This window comes from Pinus tabuliformis, chromosome 9 (genome assembly GCF_031772625.1).
Source record: "Pinus tabuliformis cultivar Carrire ecotype Pingquan chromosome 9, CPIR1, whole genome shotgun sequence".
In the NCBI taxonomy this organism is placed as follows: domain Eukaryota; kingdom Viridiplantae; phylum Streptophyta; class Pinopsida; order Pinales; family Pinaceae; genus Pinus; species Pinus tabuliformis.
In genome coordinates, this window is record NC_142307.1 from 1,776,863,313 (window position 1) to 1,776,880,876 (window position 17,564).

Below are 17,564 nucleotides of genomic sequence, written 5' to 3' on the forward strand. Positions count from 1 at the left end.
ATGCTCCAAATTTGGAAAGTTTTTACCTTTGCCCCACAGACTTTCTTCATGCAAGGTCGGAATCGGCTAATCCTACGAGTTTAAAGGGTTAGACCTACAGGTTTAAAGGGAGGACCTAAAAATTTAAAAAAAATAAATAGCCGTCCCTCGCTCACATTCCAAAAGTTTGCATGCCCCCAGGTATAGGGTAGGATTTCGAGGCTGCCCCTCCTCTCCCCCACCTCTGCTTTTCTTTGGGTGTTCACAGCTACTTGTCATCTTGCCAATCTAATGTTAACGATACTAGTCTTCTCGTTATTTTAAGGGGTCTTACGCGGTACTCAGACTTCCCGTCGGCCCAACTTTTAACGAACAACTATTTGTGACAAGAGAAGAACACTTCTCAAAGACAAAACATTGGTGTTATTGAAGGAGGCTTGCCTCTTTCTTATTATCCGAAGAGGGTTCTATTTGCTGCCGCAAATCAATCTCTTTCTTCGGCGATGTCTATCATTAGGTTACTCAAAGATGGCGACCACCTGTTGCAGCAATAGAATCTCTTTCTTTGGAGGCTGCCCCTACTTATCCTTCAAAACATATGTTTTAATGGGTGAGGCTTGTCTTCAAAGATGGTTACTACTTGCTACCGCAAATGGTCCCCTTCCTCGGTATCCTGATTATCTAGACAAGGGGAGCGAGAAGCTGATTATCTCACTCACATAACTTTGACAAAAGAATATTATTCTAGAACAACCCTCTCTTCCTTCTTTCGGACGGGGTACGGACTAGTCATATTCTTCTGCGGAAATTCTACCTTATACCCAGGGTTTCTTCTGCCCGAAGCAGACCAGGGTGCATGCCCCCTGGGTTCCAGTCTTTCTTTCCGAATCACTCGCACTCATCGGGAAGGAGGACTGGGGGTGGAGGCATATCTTGAGTGAACAGACCATTTAGGATTGGTATTTGACTATTTGCGATGCGAGATCCCGGAAATGAAAGTTGGTCTACGAGTTTGACCATCCTTCCTTCGTGTGGAAAACACATTACTCTAAAGAGTGAGGAGACTATCGCTCCCATGCAATAAATATAGTCACGTCCAAGGAGTAGGTTATAATCCAAGGGTCCTTGGACGACCATCACGTTCAAATTAACGGTCTTCCCTTTCAATGTAACAGGCACATTGGGGAGGATTCCTAATGGTCGACTGGTTCCTTTATCAAAACCTGAGAGATTTCTTAACTCAGGTAAAAGCGCCGGGGAACCCAGTGCTTTCCAAGAAACAGAGGAAAGGATACTCACAGACGCCCCTTCATCAATGATAGTACCAGCCATAATCATTCTATAGATCTGGACAATGATTCTGAATGGTGTACTGGCTGGTAACCGGGGTCTGCCTAGTTGATTCCAATCAAAGGATACAACCAGGTTGCTTGGTGGTGGGACCGAATATACAGCCGAGTATGACCCTGATGATGTTCCTTCCTGCGATAAAGGAATGGGCGCATTGCCCTGACGCTCATCAGAGTCGGTGCTAATGAAAAGAACCTGGATGGTGTCATCCTTATTCTCTTCAGTGATGGTGTCGCATGAAGATGACTCTTCGGCGACGGTGTCATTTGAAGATGGGTCTTCAATGACAGAGTCATTGGACGATGAAACCTCTGAAGGAAGAACCGGGTCAACTGCCGTTTCGACCTTTAGACTTTCGTCTGGTCTGGATTCAGTAGGTTCATTCTCAATGACCGACACTTCAGCTGACCATTTTGGCGGGTCAGCTGGATTTTCAACTATCAAGGGATTAGGCGCGAGTTTTTGGTATCCAGGAGGAAGTCGTAACGGTGAAACCGGACGATCTTCCAAAACTCTCTTTGCCTCATCTAAGAATGGACATTTGTGGATGGCATGCTTGCCTTCACACAATACACAGGGTGATCTTGGTCTCCCTCTTCGTCCTTCACTCTCGCTAGTTGACGGACTGCAATCAACATGACTATCAGAGGTTGATGCTACCAGATTGTGCAACCTTGGGAACCAGTCCCTTAGTATCCGGGGAATACAAGGACAATCACGATGGAAGTGGGTCCCTTTGCAAATGACACATGGCGATTTAGGCCCGGTCGGTGCAGTGTGTGGGTTTTTGTCAGCTGTCTCCTACTTGCCCCCAGTCGCCTTCGCCATAGGCTCCTTCTGCTTCTTTTCTTTCTTCTTCTTTTCCTTCTTCTCCTTGGGAGGCTGACTTTTTCCAGCTCTTCCTCGCGAAGATGAAGGATCAGAGGAAGTATTGTAAGAAGTGGAAGGCTGGTGGGTAGTTCTAGACTGTTCTGACTGTTGATTCGACTGCTCAGGATTAGTGGCGATCTAGACTACATTAGTTGAAAAGAGCCATACAGGGAGGCCGATTGTCAATCCTGGAAGTGAAAATGTTGCCATATGAGGCGCACCAACATCTCCCCAAGAGGAGAAGGGATTTGGACTTCTGCCAAGGTTGCCTCCTTGGTTGGTGGGCTCCATAATTTTCAACTGAAAGATCAACGTGGGAATAACAGGTGATTTTGTTCCGCTTAAAATAAATTTTATTAACGACGCTTTCAGACACAAACTTGCTTTTTCATGTTTTAAGAGTCGAGAAAAAGCTAAAGATGACTCTAGTCGCCTTCGATGTATTAACGAGCCCGAAGTGACAAATGCTCGGTTGGACCTTTTCAGTTATAGAGTTTGAAAAGGGCCAAAAGAAACTGCTCTGGAGATCTAGGCAGAGGGTGTGCCAAACCTTTCGCGAAACCACAGAATACGTTTTACGGTACGGGTGGTCGATCTTCGTGAATGCTGTGTTCACTACATCGCGATCAGTAGGGCGGTCGACACGGCTTCCTATGGATAAAGGATAATTGCCTATAGGGGTCTCCCAATATATACTCGACGGTACGTGGGAGCACAAGTCCATATTAGTGCCACCGACTCTCAGGAGGAATCACCCACCTTCGTAGAGATCGACAGTCACTATGTTTAACGACGCCGGAACACGTCTCTACCTAGACCTCTAGATGTTTGCGTTATGTTACAAAGCGTTGTTATGTAAATTGGATTTATTTTAATGTTGATCTTGCTTAACAGTTTGCCTTTAAGGATCACCACGAGATGTATATATACAACTTCCTAAATGCAATCTAAGATGAGAAGCAAAACTTTTCAATCTTTCAACTTTGAAAACCTTAATCTACTGAGGGAAAAGAAAGACATCAACTTTTCACACAGATCATAGAACACACACTAAATGCACTTTTTCCTAAATCATCATGCAAACTGTCAATAATGCACATGCACAATGCAGAAATTTCTTTTCTTTATCCTTAATGTTGATGTAAGACAAAAAGGAAACTGTTGTATAATTTTGAATCTAATTTCAAGCGAAAGTAAACAAGCTTGTCCAAAATCAAAAGACAACTTAAGATCGACTTGTTTAGACACTGGAAATGTATGGATTCAAACCACAAAATGAAAAACAAACAAACTCAAACAGCCATGAACAGTAACAAAACTAGCTCTTAAGATCACGACGACACTTTTACAGTTCAGGATCTAAGAGGCCACAGCTATACCGGTTTGCTTTTCACAATGGGAAACTGTAACTGAAACAAGAAATACTGAAAGAACAATCACAGTTTCATCATACAACTGAGGCGGAATAATGTCAAGGAAAGTTGGTTTACAGCAAGTACAAATGACAAGCAATCAACAGCAAAACAACAGTGAAAACAAGGCCAAGACTCAGTGGGAAACCTCAGCAAGACACTGGCTAACTGGTCCAGCGCAGGCTCTGGTCTGTCAAACTGACTTTCAGTGCAGTTCCCGAAGGGAGTACCTGCGCTGAAATGCAGACTGCCTTTGGGCAGCCTGCACTGAGACACGAGAGTTGCGTTTACAAGGATTTCCGGGTCATAAAAAGCTCAAAAATTCACTGTTTTTGCTGAAATAAAAAGCTATAGGTCAAGTACAAGCTAAGGGATGATCAAGAGGATGAAAAGCTATCACAAAGAGCACAAGAGTCTTTTGTAGATCAGCTCTTCAAATCATGAAGCTGCTCAGAAAATGAGCAAGAGTAGCAGCCCCTCTACTTCGCTTTTGATATAGTCAAAAGCTTTTCGATTCGGTACTCTTTGGTTCAGGAAATGAATAGCAAAGATACTACAAATACAATCAAACGGATACGTTCCCCAGCGGAGTCACCAGTTTTTTGTGGGGAAAAGTATCTGACTCGGAATGACCCTATCCCTACTCTAAGGGTGATAGTTCCTTAGCAACAACTGAAAGTAAAGCTTCGATGTTTCTTCTTTATGAAAGTACAGAGAAGGAAGAAAAGATTGACTAACCGATATCTTTCACTTTTGTCGATCCTCTCTTCTCTCTTCGCCTCTTGCTCCCAGCTCCTTGTTCTCTTGCCGGCCCAGCTACACAAAGATCCTGCAAAAACAAGAGAGGGAAACTACAAGAAACATGTACTCATAACTGATGCATGGATTAGAGTGAATCAGATATACAAGTAAATATAATACATCAATGCAATACAAGTATATAGGAGAACATTTAAAGCTTTATTGATAGAAGTAAAAGGTTCTGAGAAGGTTACAACCATCAATGGCTCCAATCCAGCAGCACCTCCCCAGCAGCAAGAGAATCCCCTCTTCTCCTCTATAAAAGCAATCACCCAATAGCTCTAACTGTAAACCAACAGCACTTCCTTGCTTTGCCCAAAATTCCAGCCTCCTTAGACCTCATGAGAGAGCTCTATATATAGGAGATTTGGAGAAAGGATGAGTCAGCTTGAGGCTGGCATAAAGCTGACTAGTGTCCTCTCACACTTTAGTTAATCTTCAGTTCTTGAGTCCACTTGGAGAATCTTGCTTCCACTTGGAGATCAAGACCTTCTTACTCATCACAGGGCGAATCCCTTGAACCAAGTGTCAGTTTGGAAGCTTCCTGGGCAATTGACACCTTGCAGAATGACTGTGCCACTTGGCCAATCTCGCCCAACGCAGGTAGCCTTCATTGGAGTTGACTTTCAGCGCAGGTACAAGGAGGAGCAGTTGACATTCAGCGTAGTTTCTCAGTGGAGCAGCTGATATGATCCAAAAATAGCCTGTTTTTGAGTGTTTTTAGGTGGAGAACTGATGGGAAGTGCTGTGGTTTGCTGACCTTGTTCTTCTAGGGGTAAGAACAACATGTTTAGGGACTGAGGTTCCCTGTAATTATTGACATTTCATGCTCCATGCTGTGAGGCACAAAAATGTCTGTAACACACATCAAGGATCTTCTTCCCTTTGCCAATCATCTTGTTGAGTTTTAACTCAGGGTCAGAACATGCATTTGATTTTGAAGTCTTCAAGTCAGTCACCAGCGACTGCTTGGTCTGAAACTCACTTGTGTTATGAGTGGGTCTCTTGTGGAACTCACACCACTTTCCGGTGTCCTTCTTTGACTTTGTGGTATTGTTCTTTTCTTGCAGCTTCAACAAGTTGTCTTAGGTCACCCAATCCTGGCTTTGTCCTTGGTTCTATGGTTTTGGGAAGTCTTTCCCGTGCTTTAGATTCATGGATCCAAAGTCTCGCTTCTTTTGTTTAAACTTTTGCTCGATCTTGACAGCATATCGGTATGTCATGACAAGGAAGGAGATGTCCAGGAACTCCATCTCGTCCTGGATATACTTGTTTAGGCAGTCATGGTATTTGAGTACCAAATTCCCCTCAGAATCCTTGGATGGAGCTGAGGAAGTCAGTTTGGGCTCCTTTCCCCTATTAAGATGGAACAAACCAAAAAGATAATCCCTCTCCCATCATAAGGGGAACCATCTCCCCACCATAAAAGCTATATAAACTCCTCCTTTTCCAAGCTAATCTAGTATTAGTCTTTTTAGAGCTTGAATAACTAGCAAGATATCTATAGCTTGTAGATTTCTAGCTTATGTTTGTGGAGGGAGAATAGTGTGTTTGGTTTGGTTTGGAACTAAAGGGAAGAAGCTTTAAAACTTCCATTATTGTGTCCATGAAATTCTAGCAGAGGTGTGGGAACCCGAATACATCAGAGGAGACCAGTAACATCAAGGATTTAGTTGTAATCTCTTTTTGAACTTATATGAATACAACTATTGTTTGATTTCCTACATTAAGTGTTATCATACATTTGATGACTTAAGATTCCTTGACCTTTTAAGTAGGTTGAATGCAATTTGTATGCTATCACATTTGTTGTTGTTTGTTTGCCTGTTTTAGGTATTCGAAGGAAGGAAACGAAAAGTAGTTGGAGTAAGGAAGCGGGATCATCACCAAGCGGAATAACATTCTAAAAGGTAGGCCCTATTATTTGATTCTAGCCTAAGGAAGTTTTCACTAGATTGTTTGTCTGTGGCTAGGCCCTCTCTCTCGGGCTAGAGGAATTGTCTTTGTCTGCATCGAGAATTTACCTACACTACAAATTGGCAACTCCACTGGGGATCCATCCACTCGTTTGATTGACTTTCATCTCATGGTTTGTGTGAACTTTTATAGTATCACCTTTTCCCTTTGGTTTTCTCTACTTTGCCTAGTTTACCGCTCTGAGTCTGAAATTTATAGTGGTAGGTCTGGTTTTGGCCGTTGAATTTTTTTTTTTTCTTGAAATCCTCGATCGGCGCATTTAATTTTCTTATAGTTGCGCTGACCAATGCGAATTGTTTTAAAATAGTGGCACTTGTTGTCAGTTAGGCAATCATGACGTTTCTTGTAGGTGAAGAATAGGGTTTCCCCTTAACCATAATCAATGTGTCTTTCCCTCATAATTTCTACCTCTTAGCCTATTTGAAGGCATATAGACACCAGCCCACCCTTGGATGTGTTAAGTCTGGCCCTGTGTGAAGTTCTTTTTGAATTTTTCTTTGAATCCCTCGATCAGTGTGCTTTTTGTCCAAACAGTCGAGCTGATTAGGCCTATCAATGCTAGTTGTAGTCTGGCCAGTCGTGTCGGTCACACCGATCAACTCTAGTTGTAGTCTGCCTAGTTGTGTTGGTCTTTGAGTTAAGAAAAAATCAGAATTTCTTCCATTCCAGTGCCAGTGTGTCTTGACCCTCAGACTCTCTTCTTCTGCCCAGAAGTGACTAGGATGCTTTGTTTTCTGGTTTTGATTGATTGATTGGCTTGAAGTTTCATTGCTTGCTTTTTTGAGTTTTTGGGATGGTTTCTATGACCCTAGGGCATCTAGGTCAATTACCATTCATTTTTTTGTTTACTCATTATGTCAAATTTTTTGATTTGCTGCTTCATTTAATCCATCTTTCAGTCACAAGATCTTCATTGCTTCACTTTCAATTGAATGAGTGAAATAATCTCGTTTGTTCTCTTATTTCGAGTGTCTCTTTTCTCATTCCAAGCATAGATTACATTGCTTGGTTTTTCAATTGAAGAACTTATGTGTTTGGTTTGTTCAATTCAGGGAAGAAGTTGTTTTTAGTTTCATTTATCATTCTTTGGATTTGATTGATGCTTGTTTGTTCATAATTGTGAAAATTTTGATTAAAGTGCTTTATGTGAAAGATTCATTTTGCATTTTATGAAAATAAGAACATCATTCTAGTTTACTTAAGCGAAAATATTGCATTAGTAGTGTCATTGAGAAGCTAGAATTGCATCATCATACGCATTGGAAATGAAATAAAACTTCTTTTGTTGTCAAGGGAAGATTAAGTGCATTTAGGACATGTATTAGTGAAAGATTTCATTATCTGATTGTTGCATTGATTGTGTGCTCTCTATCCCTCAATTAGTGTTGAATTTCATCGAAAAAAGATTTCTTTTCTCATATAGCTTCATATAGGAGTTTTTAGATGATACCAGTAGGGCCTTGAAATTGAAACCTAATTCAAGATAAATCATTAAAATTTGTTGAATTAACCTAAGGAAGCATTGAAACTTAACACTCATATTTAGTGGTCTAGGCGAGAGACGTGTTTTGGTGTCTTTAAACCTAGCAGTTGTCATTCACTTTGGCACTAGACAGTTCTTGTACAGACTTGTGATCCCTGTAACATCGCCTATAGAAAGGGATACCCCACTAGGTTTGTAATCCTTTATTCATAGGAAGCCAAGTCTACCGCCTTGTAAATGTGATACATCGAACAAAGCATTCGGGGAGATTACCTACCCATACTTCAAGGTTCACTGGAAGGTGTTCTACAGTTCACGATTACCTGGTAATCCTTTATGCCTAGAGTACCCTGAGTAGTTGTTGGCTTATATGGGCCTGACCCAAGTTCAAAAGAATTATTTGGCCGAACAAATCCCACAGCTACCGGCTCTTTTGGCAACAACCCGCAGAGCATGGACTGAAGTCTCACTTGAGGTAGCAGGGGAGGGTGCTAGAACCAGGTTTCTGCACCCTAGGGATGTCTTGGTGTGGTCTAGAGATTTCGCGCACTGGTTTAATTCTCCGTGCTGTTCGATATTCTCATAGATCCAGATTGATTATATCTTTCTTACTAGGGCACTATTCTATTGGAGGAGGCAGTTACAACTTAATAGGATCTTTAAGCAAACATTTAACCAACACAACTAATTCATGCATTAAAATGAACCCAGATTTACATTCATTCATACAATAAGTAGAGTAAATTAAATAGATATTATTAAAGTCAGATTCGTGACAGAATTTCAGAAGAAACTTATCTTTATTTCCACTTATCCTCAATACATTTAGATCCGCCCTGCGCACTTAGCTGTAGGGGTTCACGCACACAGTTGTGGACTTTCCAAGCATCTGTGCACACAGCTGCAAAGCCTCTACCTACTACCCCAACCCTTGACTCAGACTTACAGATGCTTTCAGACTATCTTCCTCAAAAACCCATTACATTCCATAGTTTTCCAAAAAGAACTGCATTTCCTTCCTAGAGTCGCGCTTTATTTATACCCTTTCTTGGCCTGTGATCCCTGCGTGGGCTGACTATATTTATATTTCTTTACCTTATTTATGGGCAGACTACCCTTTGATTCAATCCTATTATACTTCGCGCTCCACATACTTCGAAGTTTTGCAATAATTTAATCATACTTTTTGGGCTTTCTGCCCCAAAACCGTTATGCAGGACCTCCGCTACCCAACAGTCCCCTGACACAATCATCGTGACTCGTCCCGAGTCACACGCCGACATGGCCAGATGCTCTACCTTGGCTTCGTAGTTCGCATCCCTTTGAGTGACGCTCGTTTCCTACTGCCCCTTCATTGTCTCGTGCAACGCTTCGTTTGGCTCATGCTTCACTGTTTCTTCCACATCTCGCAATTGATGATTCTCGTTCTACTCTGCTCGGTTAACACAAAACAACCCCTCACAAGATTTTAGCGTGAGTGAGGGAGCCGCATACGGGACTGCCTGGTACCACCGCAGCCACTTCCGACCTTCGTATCTTCTCTTCGCACCGTCTGCTGCAGCTTGTGTTGAAATTTTGCAAGACCTTGGCTGCTGTCCACAAGATCCCAACCTTCGAGGGATATCAGAGATGACTTATTAACTTCATATATACTTGTGGTCACCTTCTATCCATCCTTTCTTTGTTCTATTGTAGTACGTCGGCCTGCCCCAGGGCAAGGCAACGATATCCAGACCAATTCTGCTTCGTGTTCCTCTTTTCTGGTACATCCCTTACTAGTGATGCTACAGCCTGTAGGATGCCCGTAGCTGTCAACACCATACTCCTTAGAGAGTCTTGCATCCCCATCAGCCAGATTACTACCTTCGGGTGCATGCCTTGTGCAAAGATAATGAATAGCTCCATATGTGTTTCCGAATTGTAGGCCACCTAGTGGATTCCCCTCGGTGATTTATAAGCCATGTTAATTTCAAATGCATTGATTGCTGCCTGTTCCAGTTCGTGTAAAATTCTCGTGTAAAACCTGTGGTAGCCCGTTCCATATCTGGCTCGTACTATTTCTCTTAATTTCTCACTGCCCGCTCCCTTTTGCCATACTGCAGACATCTTGTCATGAATAGAGATATCAACGGTCATAATTCCTTTTATCAGCGCATCCACACGATCCTTCTCGCGCAACCACAACCCTTGTGTTTGGTCAAATGTATGTGCATCTTGGTACTTGCGCATTTGTCCTCCAGGCTACTTTATCATCCCCCGCACTCTTTCAACTGGTTGGAGTGGTGAGAATATCCTCAGAACGGCTAGTTAGGCAATCGGCCTACCCATGTAGAGATTTAGGTGACTGCCATTCACTCTTCCTGGGAAGGATTCTCCATTGAGTTTAGCCAGCTGAACCGTGCCCCCATCGGTAAATTCTTTGACAACATAGGGTCCCAACCAATGCATGCGGAGTTTACCTAGGAATTTTTCGAACTTACTATCATAAAGCAATACTAGATCATTCTCCTTAAAGGTGCGCATCTTGATATGGCAATCGTGCCATGCTTTCTCATGCTATTTCTGTACCTGCTAGTGGAATCTGGCCAGAAATCGTTCCTCCTCCAATTCTTCTAGTTGTGTGAGCCTGTCTTCCAATGCCCCACGGTCTGCCATACCTGTGATTTTCGCGATCCATAGACTAGGCATAATATATTCCATCGGCATAACAGCCTACTTGCCATAGACTAAGTGAACCGACATCTGTCCTATCAGCTTCTTGCACATAGTTCGGTATGCCCATAGCACCGCAAGGATGCAAAAGTCCCAGTCATTTCGTCGCGCATTACAAACCTTATTCAACGCGGTCTCCAAAATTTTGTTGAATTCCTCAACGGTACCATTTGGTTGCAGATGGTAGGGCGTACTCTATTGGTGATATATCTAGAATTATTCAGTGAGTGCACTGATCGTTTCATTTAGAAAATGCGTTCCCTTATCACTCATGAGAATTTTTGGTCAGCCAAACCTGGTTAGTACATTCTCGAACAAGAATTTCACTGTTTTCATAGCCATGCAATCCTTAACCGGCTGTGCCTCGAACCATCGGGTCAAATACTTAGTCACAGTGATGATATAGTGTGCACCCGTCTTTCCTCGTGGTTCAATAGACCTGACGAAGTCGATCGCCCATTTCTCAAATGGTTGTAGCGTCATCTGCGGCTAAAGTGGCATTTCATCCCTCCGTAATGGTTTGCCCGTCCGTTGACAAACATCGTAGGCCTGACAGTATGCTTTCGAATCTTGATGTGGAGTGGACCACCATTATCCGGCATGCAGAATATTCTGGGCTATGGCACGACCTGCATAATGTCCGCCAGCAACCCCTCCATGTGCTTCGGCCAGGATCTGTCCGCGCTCGAATTCTAGTACATATCTATGCAATATTTCATCATTGCCCATCTTGTAGAGGTGGCCTACAATTACGGTAAAATCTCATGTGCGTATCACAAATTCCTTCTTTTGTTGGACAGAATACCGCTGTGGCACAGTGACCGTAGTTAAAAAATGGATTATATCTTCAAAGTGGCCATCTATAATGTGCACGTCATATAATTGGGCATCCGTAGTCCCTCCTCTAATTTTTTTGGTTCTTCATCGGTCTCAATTCGGGATAGGTGATCTAGACCTACATTCAAATGTCCTAGCTTTACAACAACCTCAAAGTCATATTCTTGAAACAATAAAAACCATTAACAGATGCGCCCCCCCAACACAGGCTTATTCACTAGGTACTTGAGCGCAAAGTGATCAGTATAGATCTTAAAATTTCCTTGGAGCAGATAGTGGTAGAACATTTGGAGCGCTTATACCATTGCCAATCCCTCTCGCTTAGTAGTAGAGTAATTATTTTCTTCTTTGGACAACTTGCAACTTGCGAACGCAATCGGGTGATCAATCCCCTCCGCTCCTTCTTGAGTGAGTACCATACCCAACGTGATACACGACGCATCAAAATGTACATGAAATTCAATGTCCCATTTTGGAAAGACCAAGATAGGGGCAGATGCCATCTTTTCCTTAAGTGTTTCCAGGCTTTTGTTACATTCCTCGTTCCAGCAATATGTAGCATCCTTCTTTAGTAACTGTTCCATTGGAGCCGTGATCTGGGCATAGATTTTTATAAAATTCTGGTAGTAGCCCGTGTGTCCTAATGTAGCGTGTAGCTGCTTTACACTTTGCGGTGCTTGCAGATTTAGTATGACAACGATTTTTGCCGGATCCACCATCAGTCCTTGCTTACAAACCACATGGCCTAGCAAGTTCCCGAAAGGGATGAGGAAAGTACACTTCTTTAGGTTGAGTGCAATCTGGTGCTGGCGGCAGGTATCCAGCATCAATCGTAAGCTTGTGACATGTTTCTTAACCAAGCCAAATACGGTCCAGTCATCTAGGTAGACTTCTAAGAGCTTGTGGATAAATTCCTTCAATGCGTCTACCACAATACGGGAAAATATTGCCAGTGCATTCTTTAGTCCAAAGGGCATGACTGTATACTGAAAACAACCCCATTCGGTAGCAAACATTTTCTTGCTCTGATCCTTTGGCATGATCTTGATCTAATGGTACCTAGAGAACCCATCTGTGAAGGAGTATGCTTCCTGCCCTCCCACAGTTTCTAGTACCTCATCTGTAAAGGGTGTTGGAAATGGATCATTAACACAAGCATCATTGAGCTTCCGCAGATCTACGCAGATGTAGATCTCACCCTTTTGTTTCTTCTCCTGCATGACCATAGGGCTTACCCAATAGGACTCCTCAAATGGTTCAATAATTCCTGCTGCCAGCATCTTGTCAAATTCTTCGTGGACCTTTGCTTTGTATTTTGGATTCAATAGGTAGGGTCGCCGCTTCACTAGCTTTGTGTTTGGCTTCAAATTTATCTTCATCATTCCTAGGTCTCCTAGAATCCATTTTAGCTTCATAATTTTTGTAGGGAATAAATCTTGGTATTCTCAGAGTAGCTCGATGACCTTTTCCACCGTGGCATCATCCCAGTAGTCCCCAAGCGTAGCATACTTTGGCTCTTCCTCTATTCCAATATTCACTTGCTTTGTTTTCAATGGTGCCGTGATGTATGGATCTTCTATCTCAGGGCCACACACCTCCCGACTTCCTTCGGATTCTGGTATATTGATGTTACGCGGTTCATCCTCATCATCTTCTACTTGTACATTGTAACACGCTAAGGCCTGGCTCAACTGTCGCCACCAATCTGACAGCATGACTTCTTCTAGTTCCGACGGTGTTCTGAATACGACAATCTTTACTAGCTGTAATGCATCGTCCATGGTATCCATCCATTGGTCTTCAAAGAGAAATGTCGAAAAAAACCCTTCGTGCAGGATATACCACTTGTTGGAGCCATGTCGGAGCTCTGTTTTTGTATACCAATTTCTTGGAATGACATCTAGGGTATGATAAAATAAGTGCACCCATTCTGGTTGAGGCTTCACACCATACGTTTTGGTCCATTTGGTTAGGTGCATGTATGAATCATCTCGTCCATCATATTTCTCCGTTATTCATAGCTCTGGCTTCCCAAATCTTATCTGCATCATGCGCCTGCAGCTTCGCCAATCTTCGAAGGTTCTTTCATGGGTATCCCACCATCGCGATGATGTTGCATGCAATGTCCATTTTAGCACATCAAACCATTGGTACTATGGTACCGCACTGTCGAGTTTAACCAGGAATTCATCCACTATTATCAGCCCATCATACATTGACAACTCGCAGTTCTGAGCTTTAACAAAATACAGGGATTTCGTCATCATATTATAGTGTAACATGGTTACCCTGTTCACCCTGGTTTGCCATCACTCGTCCTCTTCATTTGAATTGCTGGTGCATGAGTCCACATATCCCCGCAAGAGTCTCTGCTCCTCCTTCAGCCCATTTGTAGCAATTTCATAGATACAATCCAATGCATCGTCTCTTTCTTCTTTGCGCACATGTTCTATGTAGCACGGTCCATATGTTGGATCTAGAAAAATGACTACATGGAGCGACTTCTTCTCAAATATCATCTTCCTCTGTTTGAGGTCAATAACCCCATTCATGTCAGTGGCCCAGTCTATCCCTAGCAACGCATGACACGAGCTACCTTCATCCATGATTTCAATAACTTTGAAATCCATCCAGGTACTCGTGGCATCAATATCTACTGTAATTCCTTACAATCTTCCCATGGGCAAGATCTTCTGTTGATTGGCCATCCGCAATTGGATAGGAGACCATTGTAGTGTAGGCTTACCCATGTGTTCCCAAGTCTGTTTAGCTAATATGTTTGCATCCAAACCTAGGTCCAGAATGACTTGATCCATCTCATAGTCGCTAATCTGTGCTATTAACCGTATCTCTCGACCCATTCGTGATGCGTGTCTTCCTAACTTCCAGACTGCACGAGGTTCACCCCATCCTGTGTATCTATTAATCACTTCCTGTAACCCTTTAACTACCCTGTTGTCGCGAAGCAGTTTTATGCATGTCTGTAAGAAGGTAGTTAACATCAAAGTATCCCTAGCTATCTTATGTCGATCCCTACTACCTCGAGTAGAGATGGTTGTGAAGCTTTCCCTAGCTTCCATATTGTTCTCCCTATTGACCACTCTTGTGGCTGCATCGCTCCGCACTACCATGTTTAATTTGGGTTCGTCATCGCATGGTTCGGATCTAATCATCTGCACATTTTGTGTTGTTGTAGGAGGCACTGCCTTCTTCTCGTGAATCTGTGCTATCAACATGGGGCAGTCTAGAAACTCATGATCGAATTTCTCACAATAAGGACATGATATTCTAGTTGGATTGATAAAGTCCCATGCGTAATGTCCTTGTCCTCCACAGTTGTAACAGATTAGTTGCCTACGACCCCTTCCGAATCCCATTCTGCCCCGTCCTCGATCCCATCGCAGGAAACCACCGCGCCATTGCCATGGTTGGATCCTGACCTCACACCTCAGTCTGCATTCTGTAGGTAGGTGCCTAGTCCATCAACATTCGATAGCTATGGAAATCTCTTTCTTCATGACCCACCAATCTACAAAAGTTGCAAAAGAGCTACTGGGGGGTCTGGTTGTATTTTGGCAATAGATGACAGTTATTAGTGTTGTGATTTCATCCTACCCGACAGATTGTGCACCAGAGAAGGGCGATCGTGCTCAGCCCCACCTATGCCTCTGGTAGCATGGGTGTTAGTCCCCCCATGACCACAAAATTTACCGAGACTAGACAGTGATCTTTATCATGTCCCTGGCTCCTGCACTTTGTACACCATACTTCCTCTCGGACTTCCGAACGCGGTGTTTGTTCCTATTTTAACTTCTGTATTTCCAAATACAGATTCTGGAACTGTGCTTGGATTTGCTGAACTCCCAACCCTAGGTCTTGTATCAGGGTTTCGTGTAGCCGCATTGTTGCCTCTAGCACTTCCGCCTGGGTTGAGAATTTTTGTTGTGACAAAGCCGACTTCAAATATGGCGTTAATGATGTGACGAACCAAGCACGGTGTTGTGCATCCATCAAGGTCATGTTGGCCTCGCGAATGGTGCTTTTCAACCTCTGATCCAAGTCCCACGGTGTGTCACTAGGAATCATCGCGATCTCTTTGAATCCTACAACTGACTTCACTTTTGACTTTTTCCAGCTAAACTCTTTTGTTAATTCAGTATGGATGTCCACTATCCCTGCCGTTGGGTTGACGCTAGAATACTTCATGTACCATGTTAGCGCTCGATCCTGTAGTGCGATGACTAAGATGGCTTTCTTGATATTATCATTTGCGACTTGCTGCGCATTCCATACTGGTGCTAGCACAAACCAAAATTGTTCTAGGTCTTCCCTCCTGCTCCTTTGAATACTGGTAACTGGATCATGTTTTCCATAGTTACCCTTGCTCTACTACCGTCCCTAATCCTTTTGATTTTTCAACGTCCTTTTCAAGGGCCTGACCCAGGTTTGGAAGAATTATTTAGCCAAAAAAATGCCGCAGCTACCGGTCCTTTTGGCAACATCCTGTGGAGCACAAACTAAAGTCTCACCCGATGTAGCAGGGGAGGGTACTGGAACCAGGTTTCTGTACCCTAGGGATGTCTTGGTGTGGTCTATAGGTTTCGTGCACTAGTTTAATGCTCCACGTTGTTCGCTATTCACACAAATCCAGATTGATTATATATTTCTTATTAGGGCGCTATTATATTGGAGGAGGTAGTTACAACTTAACAGGATCTTTAAGAAAAAATATAACCTACACAACTGATTCACACATTAAAATGAACCCAGATTTACATTCATTCATACAATAAGCAGAGTAAATTAAACAGATATTATGAAAGTTAGATTCACGACAGAATTTCAAAAGAAACTTATCTTTATTTCCACTTATCCTCAATACATTCAGATCCACCCTACACACTCAGCTACAGGGGTCTGCGCACACAGTTGCGGACTTTCTAGGCCTCTATGAACACAGCTGCAGAGCCTCTACCTACTACCCCAACCCTTGACTTGGACTTACAGATGCTTTTAGACTATCTTCCTCAAAAACCCATTACATTCCATAGTTTTCCAAAAAGAACTGCCTTTCCTTCCTAGAGCCACACTCTATTTATACCCTTCCTTAGCCCGCGATCCCTGCACGGGCCAACTCTATTTATATTTCTTTACCTTATTTACGGGCATAATACCCTTTGACTCAAACCCATTATACTTCGTGCTCCACATACTTCGGAGTTTTTACAATAATTTAATCCTACTTTTTGGGCTTTCTGCCCAAAAACTGTTACGCGGGACCTCCGCTACCCAACATTAGTCATTTTTTATGTTCACTGACTCTTTAGATTTGCAAAGGTCATCGAGCACTTTTCGTTTGGAGCTCATTAACTCCAAAAGTGACTAGAGTAACCTTTTGTCCTTTTCTCGACTCTTAAAATATGAAAAGAAAAAATTTTGTTTTAGTGTCTTAAAATTAAATACCCACAAAATATTCCTGGTTAAAGTTATCTTAGTGATTCTTTAGGGTTAATTCCAATGGAAACATTTCCAGAGTCTACCTGTCAAGGATCCCCCTTGGATGGGAATCTTGGTCCTTTTCCCTCTTTTGGAAACATTGGTGCTCCTTATATGGCAACGTTGTCCCTCCCTGGGTTAACCATTGGTTTACCTATCTCGTTATTTTTTACCTCGGTGGTCTAAAGTGTCCCACCTCCTGCCCAATTGTCTCCTTCATTTGAACCACATCACATTGATTCTAAGATTGACCTATCACCTTCTACCCCTATTTCTTCACCTTCCTCTTCTACTTCGCTTAGAGAAAGTTTGAAATTCGTTAACGAGGAGGTTAAGAAGAAGAAGAAGATGAAGAAGATGAAGAAGAAGAAGTCAAATAAGTGAGAGGCCAATCATGCAGCTATTGCTCCAAGTGCATTTCCCATTAACAAACCTTCCAATCCTTTGTGGAAGGTAAAATTCCCTTTCAAGCTACGTAAGGGTTACCACCTCCTTCAAGCTTGTCCTGGTATTCTCAAAGTCTCAGAGGTATGGTCTCAAGACCTGAATCGACCATCCCCGTCAACCTCTGGAGATCATGTCGATGCTACTACGTCAGCTAGCGATGGTAAGAAGAAAGGAAATATTAGATTCCCCTATAGGTTATG